We start from the raw sequence: 18,800 nt of genomic DNA, 5'->3' as shown, positions 1-18,800 counted from the left end.
TCTACCATATATGCTTGATTGCTCTGTCAGGTTGTTTTCAGGCTTTTTCCGCAAACGAAAATTGTTCCAAAATATGAAATTCTCTATTAACCATACAGTCTATTGTGCAAGCAATCCAAGCCCAAAACACAGCATTACTCTTGTTCTTAACTCTGTAAAATGCATTAGAAAGTCTGAATTCACATGTTTCAAATTAGCTCAATGCCTTAGATGAGCTTGGGCTGTGACGTATTGGTAGCAATGCTACCCAGCCACAGGCCACAAGTGAACAACAAAACAGCAATGCGTGTGTGATAAACAAGGGAATCGCAGAAAGGAGAAGGTGCAGAATTTACAGGGAATAACAGATGCTACCTACAAGCAAATCTCAGGAGTGCTAAAATGCTTTGCTGCAAGGAAAGGCCAGGACACACATCTCACTCTGTGCAACGCAGGGAGACCATCTCAGCCACACTTTAAAAAAAAAATGCAACTTTTAACGCAGCCCACCCATACCTTGGGTGCAGCACCATGCTGCTTGTATCTTTTTCCTGAGTGTTTTCTATATTCACCCACTACTCAACTGATTTGGTTTTGCATGCTGATGAAGCCCTGAATTTTTCTAGCTCTCAATTACCAACTCTCTTTGATTTCTTTAATCAGGCCACTGCTTCTCTGTGATTCAGTGAGCCAGTTGCTAATTCCTAATTCCACTTGATTAACCATCAGCATTATGTACTTAGTGCTGTTTGTTTTGTTCTCCAAGGTTCAAGACGCCAATGACAGTTTTACTAGCTCTGCCTACCTCAGTGGGCTGCAGCTGGCAGGAACACAAGAAGAAGATCATAGAATCATAGAATAGTTTGGGTTGGAAGGAACCTTCAAAGGTCATCCAGTCCAACTCCCCTGCCATGAGCAGGAACATCTTCAACTAGATCAGGTTGCTCAGAGCCCCATCCAGCCTGGCCTGGAACGTCTCCAGGGATGGGGCATCTTCCACCTCTCTGGGCACCCTGTGCCAGTGTTTCACCACCCTCATTGTGAAATATTTCTTCCTCATGTCCAGCCTGAATCTCCCCTCCTTTAGTTTAAAACTATTACCCCTTGTCTTGTTGTAACAGACCATGCTAAAAGGCCTGTCCCCATCTTTCTTATAGACCCCTTTTAAGGGCTGAAAGGGCCACAGCAAGGTCTCCCTGGAACCTTCTCTTCTCCAGGCTGAACAACCCCCAACTCTCTCAGCCTGTCCTCATAGGAGAGGTGTTCCAGCCCTCTGATCATTTTATGAGATATTTATGAGATGCAAGACGCAGGATGACCAAATAGGCCATAGGTACACAGTTCCCAGGAAGCAGCTTTGCAACACAGCAGCAGATATTGGCTTAATACAGATAATGCCTAAATTACAAAGGCAGATGGCCTGCCCCATAGATGTTACCCAGTAAAAACTCAGTTGTACATCAATGGTTATTGCTGAAAAACTAAAACTGGTAGATCTTGGAATCAAACTCGGAAAGGAATAAACTATTCATAGAAAATTATATCGTGTATTCCTTCACACCTGATTCTCGCTCTGTTTGCAGACTGTCCACCAGCATATCCCAAATTTCAGACATATGTGTTGTCTGACATAATTCATAAAATAACTTAATCTACATGACAAAAATTATGCAAATAATTTTTGAGCAGGTTCCACAAGCATTTAATATTCAAAACTCAAGCTGTGGTGATTAATCTTGATTGAAGACACAAATAAGCCAGTGTCTTGCTGTATTTGAATGATTTTTTTGAGAAAAACACCAGTTATGTTTATGAACTCAGTATCTGCTCTTTTGGGACTACTCTGATATTTGCTTGGTTTTTGCCTTCCCCTTCCTTTCCCCCCCTCAATTCCACAGTACTCTCACCAGTACACGCTTTTATAGAAAGTAAACAGAAACTGTGAATGTATTCCACAAGATTCTGTTAGAAATTTGGAATTTACTTTTACGAAAGTTTTTTGCAACACTTGCTCTGACCCCTGATTTTCCAGGCAAATAACAAGTTTATGCTGATGAACAGTGGACAATTTGCTGACACCAAAGTGCTTTAAAATTATTTTCTTCTGCTCTGTCTTGCCTGGGATCACATCAATGGATGTGAAAGACCACAGACTAGGGGTCATCCATTTTCAGAGGAACATCTTGAAAATTTCCTTTCTCCTTATTAAGATGAAAAGTCCTTTTGAACTCCATGTTCACTTCAGCACCAGTAATGAGATCAAAATGAAGAGTTTATTTCCTCCCCCTCAGTGTACACCTGGAAGAGCATCAGAGGCTGATATTCTGAATATCTACCGCTTTTCCTCTCATAGCAGATGTTCTCTTCATCCTTGGACACTGTGCCCTTTACTACACTTCTAAGACCAGAGCCAAGGAAGAAATGCCCTAGAAATAAAATAATAATAAAGTCAACTACTAGAATGCAAACGTCAGTATAAATATCCTAATACTAGTGGGGTTTGTGATCAACTCTATTATATTGTTATAGCAAAACACACAAATCACCTACATTAAGAGACAACTGAAGCAGTAAGCATGCAGTAAAAGAAAATCCCCATGGGAAAAAGCACAAGTTCCTCCAGAAAACAGCCATCCAGCAGGATCAGAGAGGCAAAGTCATGCCAGGACTTCAAGTTTCACTGACATTTTGTTTTGGAAATAACATCAAAAAGTAATCATTTTCAATACCAAAAAGGCCTCTGATAGTAGTATTTATAGTTTTAGTGTATAAAAATGAAGTTGTTTAACTTTTTATTTCAAGACAATCTTTGCTTCAGTTTTCAGTCAAACAGGTGCAATCAGTCAATAGGTACAATCTCTACTTATACTCTCAGGAAAAAGAGGGACATAGAAATGCTTCAGTTACTCTGAAGCATGCTGGGAGGAGGATTTGGGGTCATTTTTATCGTTGTAGTTATTTTGGTCAAGAACAGCACAATTTGGGGATGTTATTTTGAATCAGCATGAAATCACACCTGAAAAAAAATTCAGAAGTGATGGTGGGAGAGCACCTCTGTCCTGCATCCAGCTCCTGATGTGACAGAAATAGAAAGTTGTTCAGATGCTGCACATGTTCAAGCTCTTTCCTTTGCCTGGTGGGGAAAGTCCAAGGATCTTCTGGGGTTTATAGTTTCTGCCCAAGGAGGAAGGAGATGCTCAGCCTCCTACTGTCAGTGACGGAGCAACCTCAGGGCAGAGGGACTTCTGCAAAAGAAACCTTGAGAGGGAAGAAAGGGTAGCAGGAAAGTTGGTGGGTATGTGGGAGAGGGAAGGGCAAACAGGGCAGCTGCTCCTGGTGAGCAGGCAAAGGTGTTTTACTGAGGTTTCTGCAGAAGGGAATTCCCCAGCAGCTATTTATTACCATTTCCACAGGACGTGGGGAAATTCAGCACATGGGTAAATGGCACTGCGAAATACCCAACTCTCCACCTCCCAAGTCTGCTTCAGATGAGGGAACAAAGTGAAGCCCGCTTCTGCTCTTCAAAGCAGCTGCATCATGTACACATATGCTTTATGTGCAACTTTTACAGACCTTTTTATGTGTCCAGGAGGTGGACAGGGCAAGGGGAGCAATTCCACTTAAAGAGATATGAAGTCTAGATTAGTTTCTCTGAGAAGAGCAAGGCAGGGTCAGATGAGGTACAAGCTGGCAGAGCGGTGCCTGTTTACACTGCAGGTATTTTTGGCAGCTCTGAGGGGGAAACCCAGTTTTAAAGCAAGCCTTGTCCTACAAACATGGGCTGTCTCACATCAAGGAGCATGTCTCACAGGTGCTTGTTGGGAAGAGGGAGTTGCACCACTCCCTGGGAAAGAGAGATGCATCTCCAAAACCCAGTGAAGTGAGAGGAGAAGAGGAGGTTCTGCTTCATCTTGAGGCTTCCTAACAAACACTATACTCCTGCAGCATGTCTGCAGACACATGGGCTGTGGTCTGCCACAAGCCCAGGCTGCTTGGGAGTCCATGGTGACAGGGTACTGTGTGCTGAGCAGCCCCAACTCCAGCCTTCCACCAGGTCCATAGAAACACCCCAGTCACTGGCATCCTCCATTGCCTAGAAACACTCAAGGACAACCCAACCAGCGTGAGTGGGCATGGATCATTGAGTAGTCTGAGTCAGAAGGGACTTTCAAAGGTCATCCAGTCCAACCCCCCTGCCATGAGTGGGGACATCTCCAACCAGATCAGGTTGCTCAGAGCCCCATCCAGCCTGGCCCGGAATGTCTCCAGGGATGGGGCATCTACCACCTCTCTGGGCACCCTGTGCCAGTGTTTTACCACTCTCATCCTAAAAACAAGATGGGATTGCTCAGAGCCCCCAGTGCTGCCACCGTCATGCTGTGTGAAAGTATGCTGCCCAGCAGTGTGGCTGTAAACCTCTTTGAGGATGCTAAACCCCAAAGCAGTAACTTTTCACCTCCCTCAAAGGGAGGGGGTGCCACTGTAGCCAGGGATAGGGGGCTCTCTCCCACATCAACGCCATAACCTCTCTCCCATTTCATGACTGAGCAATCAGATGGCAAAGTTCAAATGTTGTGCTAGCCTGTTTCAGGGGAAAAACAAAACACACACACAAAAAAAACCCCAACCAACCAACAAAACAAAACAAACAAACAAAAAAAAAACCACCCAAAACCAAAAAAACAAAAACCAAACAAAAATCAACCAAAAAACCCCCCCAACACAATCCAAGATAGAACTGGCTGAGCAGAGGGAGAGCATCACGTGAGCAAATGCGCCCACTCACCAAAACACAGCTGGCTGGAGTTATTTTTAGACCTACTTTGACAGGGTCCCTTTAAATTTCACTGGCTTTTGTCAGTTTGTATCGCAGAGCTAACGTTATTTAAACAGAACACATTATTTTTGGCCGGTGAATCACAGGGCTGGTTCAGGAGCCTTTTTATGAAAACCATTGAGAGGTCTCTGTTTTCTCTGTGTTGGGTTATTGCTAAAAAAATCCCTTAATCACCAGGTACGGCAATTGGCTTCAAAGATTTGCAAATTAGGAGTAAGCTATCAAATAGCTTCCTGGGGGATGTAAACCGCGCAAATCCCATTGCTGTTAATGAGGGCTTATGCTGCTAAATAATAATATCTTTTCTATACACGCACGTATACATACACACACAGTGTTTAGTGCCTTTCAGCCGAAGGCTGACGGAACGCCTGGCTGATTTACCCCCGCAGAGGAGCCGTGTGGGGTTTCCCCAGCATCGCTTCCTTGCTAAACCCAAGGGGCAGGCAAGCAGGGAGGTCTCCCTGGGACCCCTCACTGGGACCATCCTCTGGGATCCAGCACCCTGGGAGCAGAGGCAGTAATTGCTCAGCTGTGGTTTTAAGGGAGATACTGGCAGAGGAGCTGTGGGAGTGTTATGAGGGAAGGCAAAGCACCAGGGGACTTGTAAATGTTGCAGGAGGAAAGAAAAAAAAAAAAATTAAAAGGGAAGGCAGTTTGTTTTTCAGCTGTATTTCCAAAGACGTCTGTAAATACGGATGCCTCATTGCTAACCACTGTCAGTGGTGATGGGGAGCTTCCCAACTCAGAGAAGGAACATCCCCACCCCAGCTGCGGTGTCTACATATGAGTGTGGTTCCCCAGCTGGGCTGGGCCATGGGCAATCCTCCTCCTGCCCTGGAGCATCACCAGGGTCCTGAGTCACGAGTTGCTGGGACTCAGCGCCTCTGCCAGCAAACCGCAGCCTGTGCAACGCTTGGGAAAAACAAAACAAAACCAAGCCACGTGCTTCCCTCTGCTCAGTCCCAGAGTTCACTGCCCCCAGAATGGATTTACGAGACAATCTGCAGCTGTTGCACAAGACTGCCAGTCTTTGGAGGCATCAATCCCTTCACAGTGCTGAGGGGAGGGCAAGGGAAAAGCAAAGCCTGGAGGAGGGCACAGCTCTGAGAAACCTGGTTCTCCCACTGAACAGTCCCAGTTGCTACTGGCTTTCCTCAGCTTGTGCACATTCAAAACCACTATTTTGGAACAGCAGGAATACCCAGATCATGACATTTGTGTGAAAAGGAAAGGAATGCTGAAGTTTGGTAGTTTCTGTGTTTACTTTTTTTTTTTTTTTAAATTTGGTCTGGAAATTCTCCTCTGCTCTAAACAAAAAAAAAAAAAAAAAAAAAAAAAAAAAAAGCACATAGCTTGCATTTCTCAGGTTGAAATAATATAATGCGTTTGCTTTTCGCACTGGGGATTTCCAGGCTCTTCCTTCCTCTGCGAGGACTGGTCCCTAGACACTGCTGTTTTCTCCAGCACAGCCAGAGCCAGTGGCACGGCCTGGGCAAAGGGCAGGGCACGAGTGGGCACTCCCCAAAATAGACTTGACCGCAGTCACGTTTCCTCTTCACTACCCTTTGTGCGACAAGTCGGGAGCCTTGACCAATCCTGTACTGCAGTTTGTCCGAAAGGCATCAAGAGAAGGCGGTGGGGAGGGGTGCAACAGAACCCAAAAAAACAAGGAGATTGGGACGGACTACAAGCAGGATTAAAACACCAACAATCATTCCCAGAATAAAAAGGGTAACACCCAGGAAATGATGGCTTTGAGAGAATCCAGGCAGATGCAGACTCTCAAAACTTGATATACACATATTAAAAATAAAAAAAAAAAAAAAGGAAAGGAGAAACACTATCTAGCCATCTCCATTTTAAGTACCACTTTCTCAGTGTGGCAGTAGCAGTCATGGCCTTTGGTGGCTGCACAGCCCCGTGCAGCGAGCACTTAACTCCATTTCCCAGCAACACGTTCAAGTACAGCTCCTCTCCACACACATTTCAACCTGACACCCTCATTTAAGCATCCCAAGTTCAGCCATCCCAGAAGAGCCCGAGAGGTGGGGCAGTACCTCAGTGATACCTGGGGTGGGCAGCTCAGGACAGGGTGACATCAGCCCATGATGCGGCTGAGACCTGGGCAGCTGGAGGCTGCAGGTGAGACACCAGTTCTGCTGCATGCACGTGCCATCGCCTCGCCTTTCCTTGCTCTCTCCGCCACAAATGGTGAGCAAAATAAATGTATTCAAATCCTGGAGGAAAACCTGTAACAAGTACTCAAGGAGGGCTCAAACATACGGTAAGAAGAGGTACACAAATGCAAGGTTAGATGGTTGTTTCTTTTCCCTGAGCAAATATTTTAATTTTATTCACCCTCTGATGACTTTGTAAGGCAGTCTTGGCCCACTCCATCATCTTCTCTGCAAGACATATCATCATCTGGGACTTGTGGATAACTTACCCACTTAAAAAAAATGCATACTATATACAATTACCACAGCAGCTTAACAGGGAATCTAGTCTCTCCAAAATAAACAATGTTGGGCAAGTGAGCTTCAAGTTACTTTCAAACAAAGCTTACCAAAACAAAAACAACACAAAAGTGAAAAAGCATGCCTACTTTCTCCTGTCCCCAGCAATAAAACAAGTTTGTCCCTGATGGAAGACTCCACCCAAAGTGGAGGATAAATAAGATTATATTGAGAGAACAAAGCCTCCTTCATCACGGGAAGAAAAAAAAATAGTTATTTCCATTGAGATGGAGAGTATTGTTGCTATAAGCTGCTATTTCACCTCAATGGACGACTGAGAACAAGAAGAGAAATGATAATTTTGCGGTTGAGAACAGAGACTTTAGCAGGTCCCAGGGAGAAGCATCAAAAGAGCTTCCTGCAAGGTCTCTTGGGAGAAAAGAGCTGCAAACAAGGGAGAATGAATTAACAACTTAATGCAGAGCAAGTGTCCACACAGGTGGCTGCTAGGGTCACCTGATTTTGGGGGCAGGTGAGACGGTGACAGAACAGTTCATTGACTTGTGTGGTAGTCCTTTACACCACATGGCATCTCTAAGGAGCCCAGATCCCTTCCCTCTGGTGCTTCACTTAAATTTGAAGTTGCTGGGCTCTGCTTCTATTACCTCACAGGAGATAACCAGCATCAGAAACACCTTCTCACTCCTACCCCCAAAAACCAAACTGGGTCAAAAATGAACAAGACAAGAAGAAGAAGAAGGCCTGCTAATGATATCCCACAACTTTTCAACAAAATAACCCATACTGATGGCAGGCAGACACCTGCTGCAGAGGACAGACAGGTCATGCACTGGTGCAGAAGGGATGCATGAAATCAGTCTCCTTCACTGGTTTCCTTGAAGCACACAACTTCTGCAAGAATTGTGTAACCCCAGAAAGCAGAGCTACCAGAGAAAGGGTAAGACATCACATTGCTTCCATTTAACCAGCATAAAGTGTTTGTATTCAGTAAGAGCCATCAAACCCAAGTTACCCACTTGAGATAAAATTGTTTACTGATCACATTTGTATATGGTTAGGTGAACACTGACCTCTGAAATACTGAGAGTGGGAAAAGAAAAGCAGGTATTTATTTAGAGGTCAGCAGTGGGGAACAAAAAAAAACAACAACACACAAGAAATCACTTTTTTAAGTAGCTCTGAAGCTGCTGAGTGATCTCAATACCTACTACCTACTTGCACGGGTGAAGATCCACGTCTGAGAGGCAAAACAATTTGAAAAAAGTTATACTCCAGCTTCCATGTGACTATTTGCTGTTTCCTCTTTCAATTCTTCTATGCAGCTTTCCTCCTTGCCCTCCTTTCCTCCTGTAGTTCCCAGGATATTTTTCTTTCCTTCATTTTTTTTCTGCCTACCAAAGTTGTCTCCATTGCCTAAATGCAAAGCTAACCATCGAGACTCATTGAAAGAGAAGGTGCCCTCAGTGAGACCAATTATACAGAAGAGGGCTTTTTTTCTCCACTGCAGAAATACACTTCAAATAAATTTTTAAGAGTCTGTACGTGTCCCACAGAATTATGTGGCTAGCTTCAGATTTGCGACAGCAATCCTCAAACCCATCATCTAAAGATGCCCAGATCACTGCACTATTGAGTCGGTTCAAAGATCTCACTTAAATCTATATTCTCCTACAGGTTTCCACATGGTGCTTCTGGGATGTTTCATATTTTCACTATATATCTGGAACAAAAGACCAAAGATTAAACAAGATATCCCATTTATTGTTGACTATATGGATTCGAAGTCCCTGCAAGGCACCATTGCACACCTGAAGAAGGGCTTTTGTTCTCAGAGCCTCTCTGCTCTTCCCCATTGTACAAAGCTTACTGATGAAATCTGTTGCCTTCTCTCTCCTGTAAGCTGGAGTCAGTATTAGTCCAGCACAGCTATGAATTCTGTGTAGTCACTGGGGAGCCACAAGAATTAGTTTTGTGGAAGAAACAGCTTCGGGCTCCTAATGCCATGCAGCTTCGTTAAAAGACAAAAAAAAAAAAAAAAAGCAGCCAACTACTCCCCACAGATGAAGTTTTCAATAACCTATAGCAATGCTGTTGCATGCCCTGACTTTTCTGTTGTTGGAGAAACAAGCTATCTCCTGAAGATGCAAAGTCATCCTTCGTGCAAGTCAGATCTTCTCAGTATTTTATTAACTAATTTCACTCCCCTCAAGAAGATCTCCTCTGCAACAGGCTTCCAGCAAAGCAATGCAAAGCTGCACTAGAAAATCCCTCTGCCAACCTCAGGTCTTAAACCTGCAAGCTGTCCTGGGCAGCAGCCCTTCTGGTCCTTTCCAGGACCTCTCCTGACTTTTGCTCTGCTTATGGAAACCGTTGCCAGTGTGATCCAGCCCTTGCTACATCCGCAGGTTTTCTGCGTGTTTTGCATGTGTGCATACACACCATCAAGCTGCATCTCCTGGCTCCACTGGAAGGAGACTTGGGCATGCTGTAGGAGGGAAGTCCAGGAGCCAGACTCATCTGGATAGCTGGCAGAGTAGGGCTGTGGGGTGCACCATGGCTTCTACCTCCCACACAGTACAGATGCAGCCCAGGTGCCTCACAGCGTCTTTATTGCTGCACTGATGGAGGAGCTTGAAGGAATGCAGCCTTGGACAGTCTGGAAGTCATTATCCCATGGCGCCGTTCTTAGAGTAGCTATTCTGCCTCGAACGAGGCTCTCTGAAAACGTACACAGCCTAACATTTATGCTTTAATAAGCAAAATATAGCTTTACTTGAAAATAGCTGCCAGGGCATATAGATTGCTCTCTGAGAGGAATGTGCATTTGCTGAACTAGAAGAACTGTGTGGAAAGCAAAGAAGCTCTGCTCAAGGTTGCACTGAACATCTGCAGAGAACCACAGAGGCCCAGCTTCATTCAACACAGACCTTCGCTGTGCTGTACAGTCAGCAATATTCACACATGATAGTTGACCTTCCTGAACTGCATGCTTTACAGCTCAATTTTTTTAAAAAAAGCAAAAAAGGCAGTTCAAACACCCTAAGCATGTGCTGCAGTCACGTGCCACGTCCTTGCTACAGCTCAGGGGTCTGAACTAGACATTTTCAGCAGAAAGTTGTTTGATCAGTCACTGAAATTCTCACCAGAGTCTTTTTTTCTAGCACAGCATCAGTGTGCTTCAGCTCTAACACTAAGCTGGCTGGCAGATCACAAAATTTGCAGCCTTTTATATGGCAGAAGTGTATTTTTTTTCTGTTTCCCAGTCCCATACAAAGGAAACTTCCCCTTTAAGTGTTCTAAAATAATGTTAGGTTTTGAGCTTGGATATGTACATCTCAATGGAGAGAGGAGCAAGACAGAGAGAATAATGGATAAGAAGCAAGTAAAATAAGTGAAACTGAGGATGATAATTTTTTTTAATGTGGCAGTCTCTATCCCTCCCATTCTGGTGTGAACTTTAGGTTCCCTCCCTCAACTAACTACATTTGCTATGTAGTTATTCCTCAGTTTTCATTAGTTACTACAGATAGCCTGTATTCTCCTTGGTTTTGCTTCTGGTTTCATCATGAAGCACGCATAAAATACTGTCCAGTTTCATAACACTCAGGTCACTTAGTTGACAACATCACCTCTCCTTGCAGCCATGGTAGACTGAAACCACGTCACTTTATTCCACAGTGGCTACATGTTTAATTAGAGGGGTGGTGGCATCTGGATTCATGCTTTGCATATGACTCCATCAGCAGAGATGGGGAAAGAACATGGACTGTGCTTGTGTACACCTGTGCAAATGAGAACTGCTGCCACCAAAGTCAGTAAAATAGTACCAAGCTACAACCAAGGGAGCAGGCAAGCTCTGGGCTGTTAGTATCAGCGCAGGATCACCTACTTTTTCCCCTGTGCTTTCTGCATACGTGCTGGGCTGAACTCCAGAGATTAATTGACCACCCACTGTGCAGTTTTAGAGGAGGAAGGGATCAAAGACTAGTTCAATAACATGAAGTTGTCACTAATGACGCAGAGGCTGATATTTCCTCTTGGCAGCCCAGGGTGCAGAGAGAGGTGGCACCAGCACTCCTGTTCATGCCAGGGTGGCACTGCTGGAAGACAGCACTACCTATCACCAGATCCATTTGGTTGTAAGAAAAGCTTCAGCCTCAGCATCCCAGCAGAACTCCAGCTTTACTTACATAACACTGGTGCTGATGGTACCCAGGAAAAGCCTCACCCTGGTCTGGGGTCCTTTTGACTATTTTTCCACTCTTATCCTTTTTCCACCCCCATGTATTTTCCTGCCTTGACCACCAGTACCAAAAGAAGTCACCACAAGTCAGATGCCCCTCACAGCCACCTGCAGCAGCACAATTCAGCATCTGTGTATGTCAGTGTGGGCAACTCCTAACTGTTCTCTTTCCACCAGCTTCCATCTAATGTATTTGGAACAGCACTCCTGCACAACTTGTCTAGAAGCTCAGATTTCCTTCTTCAAAGCAAGACCAGCGACACCCTTCCTTTTTCACAGTGTCTTGAAACGCACAAGTGGAAAGCAGTACTGTAGATCACTGCCGAGTGTTACAGTTAAACAACACCAGAAAAGCTTCTGATGAAAACAAGCAGGCAGCTCTGTCCTGCACGCTGCAGATGAACTCAAGCTCGCTGCCAAACCCAAGCAGTTGTTTAACTGTGTGAACAGTAAACAGTAGAATTAGCTGATAACCAGCATCCTACACTTGGCAAGGGCAGGTTTCTTTCCCATTCCCACTTTCAGGAAGCAAGAATGCAAGAAAAATCCAAGCCTTTGAGAGGAGAAATTAACAGCAAACACTGCCTCCCTCCCCCAGCTGACCTCAGAAACATAAAGGTACACAAACCACCTATGTTTTCACTAAGTAGCTAAAGCATGTGACTGAGAAAATTCAGATCCCTCAAATGCATTTAGCATTAGTGAAATGCAGCATGTTTTCAGAGGGCAGTGAGAAAGAAGGGATCAGCACAAGAGTTTTGTAGGAAATGGCCTTATTCCAAACTCAAATTCTTCACAAATACATCTGATTATCTGACCAATAGCCAAATGAAGTGTTGCAAAAGCTGGAGGCACTTCTCCTCACTGAAAATAGCTGTAAGGAAGGGAAACATGCCAATGCACTCGCTATAACGGAACTGATGGTGGCAGAAGAAAGTTAAGGTGGATTTTGTCAAGAAGGATGTAAAAGTGTTGGGAGTTTTGTGTTTTTCCCTGCCACATCCCTCACCCAAGTTTATTTCTACATCGGATAGCTTATGAGGGATAACTTTTTGTTATAGCCTGCCTTCTAAACAGCTACAGCAAAATGCTCTGCAAGAAGCCACCACTAAATCAACCCAGTCCAACCAGGCCATGACATGCTCCATCAAGGGGCCCTGCCTTCAGATGCAAAGGTAAATCACAGCTGCTGCAGCTCTCTCTTACAGGGGATGAGCTGAAGTAATCTGCACCCCAAGGGCAGCCTGCAAACAAACAGAGCCGGTTGAGGAGCAGACAGAAAGTTCTCTTAGTACCATGTCCACCTGTAGCCCTGCTACAGCACATACAGATTGCATATAGGTGCTATGTGTCAGGACTGGGTACTGCTTAGCACAGCTGTTTGAAGAATACATGCTCTACCACAATACTTCCGAGGAAGCAGGAAAAGGAAAAGCCACCCAGACAGGAAGATCTGTGCAAAACTAAGAACTATAGTGGGCAACTACATGTGTGAGAGCTAAGGGGAAGCTGGAGGAAGTGAACTGACCACCTCACAAAGATGTTGATATGGAATATCCCTTTGACCAGTTTGGATGGCTGTCCTGGCTGTATCCCCTCCCAGGTTCTCGTGCACTGCCAGCCTCCTTGCTGGTGGAGCAGTATGAAAAGCTGAAAAGTCCTTGACTTAGTGTAAACACTGCTTAGCACAAAAAAAATATTGGTACCTTATCAATATTAGTCTCATCCTAAATCCAAGACACAGCACTATACCAGCTACTAGGAAGAAAATTAACTCTGTCCCAGCTGAAACCAGAGCAGTAAGAAACACACTTTGTGCTCCGTTGCTGAACAGGCTCCATTGCTGACCAATCCACTGGTTCAAATTTAATTAAATTGTTGACATCCTGTAGTTAGCATCATTAAAACATTGCAATCTTTGTTTTACCCTTGCCTTTGACAGACTGAAAAGTTTAGTTTGTTCTCCAGTGTCCAGCAATGAGCAGGAAATGGACATGGGTTTCGTGTACAAAGGATACTGGTGTTCCCAAGGAGAAGAGTTCCTTCCTGCTCCAGCCAGCTTGCAAGACCCCCAGCATCTAGCAAGGTTTGAGAGTCTCTAAGGATTGTTGCATGTTTTATAACCTGTTGAGTGATCAGTCAAGATGTGACCTTAGGCACACCATTTCACTGCTTTGGGTTGCACTTCTGCATGCATACAGTGGGGATAAGCAGTTCTTTCCTCTACTCAGTCTTTGCTGCCATCTAAGTACCAAAGGTTGTGACAGTAGATTTAAGTACTACACTAATACGGGCTACAGATAGGGTTTTATTTTATTCTCTAGTACCCATTTGAAACCATACCTGCTCTTTAAGGTAGGTTTGCACATGAACTACACCACTTTAGCAAGCACTGACTCGTGGGGCCAGTGTTGGATGATTCTCTATTGTCTTCTATTGTCGGAAAAGTTATTTGTGCTTATACATAGACCACAGAAAGTGAAGAGTAGCATATACAAGATCTGCCAATCTTCTGAATGACAAGTGGAAAAATGCCACAAGTGATGTCTTCTTACAGTCATGAAAGAAGAGCAACTTGCCTGGCTTTCCTACCCTGCTACCTGCAATTCTTACTCCATCAGTCCAGCAAGATGATCTCTACATTCACTCATAAATCTTTATGCAACTTTTCTGTGAAAAAGTTACTGTGTCCTGTCCTAGAAGTTACTGAGTTTCAGTGATGGATGAAGAAAACCTAAAGCATTTTGATATGCAGCATGTTATCAAACACATGTCTTTGAAGACCAGTTGCTACAGTCTTGGTCCCTTCTAGAAAGAGCAAAGGAAAAAAAATAACACAAATACCATTCTTAGCTTGCCCACCACAATTATCTGGCAGGAAGGAGTATCCAGGATCTGAAAAATACCCTGCCATTTCTTCCCTAGTACGCTATAGCATGTTTGTTTCACTCTGAACTTCGGGGTGTTTGTGCACAATCTTTCTAAATGGTTGAAGAATAATTGTTCATTTCTTGCAGAAAAGGGAAAAGGTAAAATTGAGAAGCAATGTTATATATGTCTTCAAGAAATACACGAGTGCTTGGAAGCTGTTGAGAATCAATGAAAACCACACCTTTTATTTCTAAGCAGTATTCACCTTGCCAAGAGAGGAGATACTATTGGGGTTTGGTGATAAGGCAAACAATTACTAATTCCCACTATGAGTTCAATATAATGAGATAGGCAACCATTTTTGCAATCAAATATTTATTTTCAACATACCGACTTTTAGAGCCCAAGTCATTAGCTGAAAAGGTTTATGTTTTGATTGGTGTCATCATTTTCATTTATTTAAAAGAGTCAGAAATGTCAAATCATTGTTACACAGGAAGTTTTGTTTCTAGATCAAAGTGACATTTCATTTGGCAGTCTGAATAAACACATAGTTTAAAAGCAAATGGAACTCAATATGAGGGAGAAACTCCGAAATGTGAATGATTGTTTCCTACGACTGTATTGTACACCAGTCACCACTTTTGGGACTGAAAAATCACTCTGGATTTCGGCAGTGAGGAACAACTTTTTAGAAACAATTCAGAACAAACATATTAAGATGAAATAAACCACTTCCTGTCTTCTCTTAAAAATATATTTTAAAAAAGAAAACAAACAGACAAACAAACACCTTACACAAGATAAAGGAGAGTGGCCTATGCAGGTGGGTACATAAACTGTCCTTCCACTGTATAACTTTCCTACTTGCCATACACAGCAGGTACATGTTGCAGCATTGCCCATTTTCAGATTTTTTAGTGAAATATCTCAGGATATTTTTGTTGATTTTCATTAGCTGTTGCTATCACTGCAGCATCACTGGGAAACATCAGCTTTTACTGGCAGTTAAAACATTTTTACATTTGTTGCTTGCATAGCTGTGAAGAAGAGTTGGAAATCTCAGACCCCTAGGAGCCACTAATACCCAAGACAAAGAAAACCATAGAGAATTAGATCTCGTGAATTACACTAACCCCATGATTTTGGGGAGTTTGTCCCAGGATTTAAGGATGCCTGGAACAGACTATACCAGGCTTGCAATTTTGTCAATTATGTTTCATTACATCCATCAGGACTGTCACAGAACAAATCATTACTACAGGTGTCCCTGGGGACATAGAACTCAGACAGCCTCACACTACATGCTGAAAAGTTTTATTGGCTAATGCTTGTCAGAAAATGTTTCTTCCACACAGAAGATGCTGTACCAGAATGGCCGTGGGTCCCACTTTCAAGGAATGCTGCTCTCAATGCAAGCCAGCTTACCATAGCAGTAAATAAAGTATGAAATCCACATACAAGGTACCAGAACAGCACTGAGCATAGAAATAAGTGTCGGAAAGCTAGAAGAAAAAAATGTACCTACCCAGGTCCTCGTGTTTTCTTCACCCTATAAAATCCATCTGACCAAGGCAAGTCCCAGTTGCATACCAGTCCCTTGTTCTTAAATTGTATCAAAAGAGAACTAGGCACAAATACACAGTTTTGCTTTTTAGGCCCCCAAGTCTTTCCTAGGGCTGCCTTTCCTCTCACCTGCCCTTAACTGCTGCCACCTGCCAGTAATTTGCTGCCTTGCTCTCACTTGTTTTGCTATCACTGGGTGCTGCCCTGACAGAGAGCAAATCTCGCCAGTGCAAAAATATTGAAGAATAATTGAAAGATGTCTAACTTGTCTCTAAACAAATTGTCATCCCATGAGGATGCAGGAATATTTCTTTCTAATAGCTGCCTCATTAGAGACAGGCTAAGGTGGCAACTAAAGACTGTATGGTAATGATGGACTTAGCGGGGACTGCTACATATCCTGGAAATATCATGCCTATCAGTGGAGACACACAATCATGTTACAAGCAGACATGGTGGTCTAAGATATTACCAGCTTACGCTGTTTGCTGTCATCTCTGTACCTAAACCACACTAACAGTATGAATCGAGATCATTTGAGTGCAAAGTCAGGCAAGCTGGCCTGACTCACTCTCCTAGAAGAAGACATGAGCAGAAGACATTTTGTGTATATGAGGTGATTTACATCTCCAGTTACTTGTTACTGTTCTTCAGCTGAACCATGTCGGTGGACTTGGTGGGTGCTCCCAGTTTGCTTTAGCACAAAGTCAGCTATTGCTGTTTAAGTCAGGCGGGCCCCTGCAGCAGACTGGACTGGGAGCATTGGCAGAGTGCACAAATGCAGCTCAACTGCAGAGGAGCAGCAGATGTGAGCTGGGGTGTGGTACCAAGGAGATGGAAAAGGGTATTTCCCTAAACCAGGGGTGTCAAACTCATTATCACCAGGGGCCACATCAACCTCATGGTTGCCTTCAGAGGGTCGAATGTAATTTTAGGGCTGTATAAATGTAGGAGAAGCTACATTTGAAAATGAGTTTGACACCCCTGCCCTAAACCATCCCACTAGATCTTCAGCAGTGCATCTATTTGTGCCATAGTGTGCTCCTTCTTTCTTCCTCCTCTTTACCCCCTGCAAAAAAATTTAGAGCTGAATTTCTTGTTCCACTGAACCGTGAGCAGATGTTCATACCCATGGAGAGAAGGCGTAAGATATGGCCTTTCCAGTGTATTTGCTTGTTGAAGCGAAATAAGAAAGACTTCATGAAGTGTGGGGTGTTAGACTTCAGATCCTATCTGGCACTCATCCTTTTTTTGCCACTTTTCTACATCTGAACTTCATTCCTTATCTAGGCTGAAGGATATGTAGCTTGCTTCTTGTATATGGGAAAAGAAAGCAGATGGTCTCAGTCTGTGGGACAGGTGTCCACATCAGAAAACTGTCACCGTACTTGACACCTTCCCAGCCATATTGGCCAAGATCCTCCAGAAAAGAAAATACATACCTTGCCATTTTGCATGCATTTACATTCATCTGCATGCATTTGGGCACCTACTGAGGAGAAGCCATGCCTTCCTTCCCATTTTTAAAGTTGCACTATAGCAAAACCTCCGAAAGCGTGGTGTGAAGATAACTTGTTAACTGCAGAGTGCTTGGTGCCTTTGATATGCAAATAACTAATAAAAAGTGCTTAGTCCTATTCTGTCCCTGCCTTTTGTCACAGGGATGAGTCTTAACAAGGAGAAGCAGAGGAACCAGCTCAGAACAGCACTGCCTGTCCTCAGAAAGTCTATAAGGGCAATTCAAAACTCTTTTCTGCTGGATTTCCTAGGAAAAGACCTGAGATGTTGTCAGAGTCCAAAAAACATACTCCCATCTCCTCTTTTTTTTTTTTTTCCTGGCAAAGAGTTTTCTCCTCCAACCTCAAACAACCACAAAAGGATCTACATCTTTGTTTTTCCTAAGTGAGGCAGAAATATTTATTTTGGATTGTGATGGCGGGAATTCCTGTGGAATCTGGATACGGGTAATCTGAATTAGGGGAGAAGTCAATGAAACATAGGAGGATACTGAAGTGCCTTACTGCAAGGGCTGTTTCCCAACATGCATGCACGTTGCTATCTGACTTCATAGGAAATCATCCCACATGGACCCTTACGTCCAGTATCAGGGGGGGGAAAAAATGCAAGAGAAAAACCAAAACAAACCAAAACACAGCAGATTGCTCAATGCTGCCTGTAGGCCCGTTAGAAGAGGGAGGGAAAAAAAAAAAGAAATCACTTCATGCAATCTGCTTGGCTGAAGCGCACCCCTGTCCATGGCGAAAGCCTCCGCAGGGGAGAGAACAGCACCTCCTCTCCCCGTCCTGTGTGGGGAAGGTCCAGACATGGGCTGGGGCACGATACCTGCTCCTCACGAAGGACCCCGTGAAACACTCAGATGGCAATTAATGCCGACAGCACTGCAATTGCACAGACTCTGGCCCAAATAGGAAATGCCATCTGTATTTTCCAGTGCTAATTAGGGCTGCTCAGTGCGGCAAGATGGGAGGGGAAAATGAGCATTTCCATGGGAACTTTATTGATTCCTTTGTTTTAGGGTCATTGCATGAGTATCCGTTCTTTTCTTGTACCCCAGTCCTGATGGTGGGATAGTGTCCCAGCAGGGAAGAGGGGCTGCCTGAAGATGAATGGCAGGTAGGTGAGACACCCTGCTCAGTGCTTAGGGTTTGTCACCCAAGGCCCTTGCCCCACGTCTCCATCCCTGATGGGGATTCAAAGCCACTTGGGGTTTGGCCAACCTGTTGCGCATGACTGTGAAGGATCCCAGCTGCGTGGATTGCCATAAAGGCAGCAGAGCCTTTTCTCACCAAGAGAATGTCAATGC

This window comes from Patagioenas fasciata, chromosome 2 (genome assembly GCF_037038585.1).
Source record: "Patagioenas fasciata isolate bPatFas1 chromosome 2, bPatFas1.hap1, whole genome shotgun sequence".
In the NCBI taxonomy this organism is placed as follows: domain Eukaryota; kingdom Metazoa; phylum Chordata; class Aves; order Columbiformes; family Columbidae; genus Patagioenas; species Patagioenas fasciata.
This window is presented reverse-complemented; position numbering follows the sequence as displayed.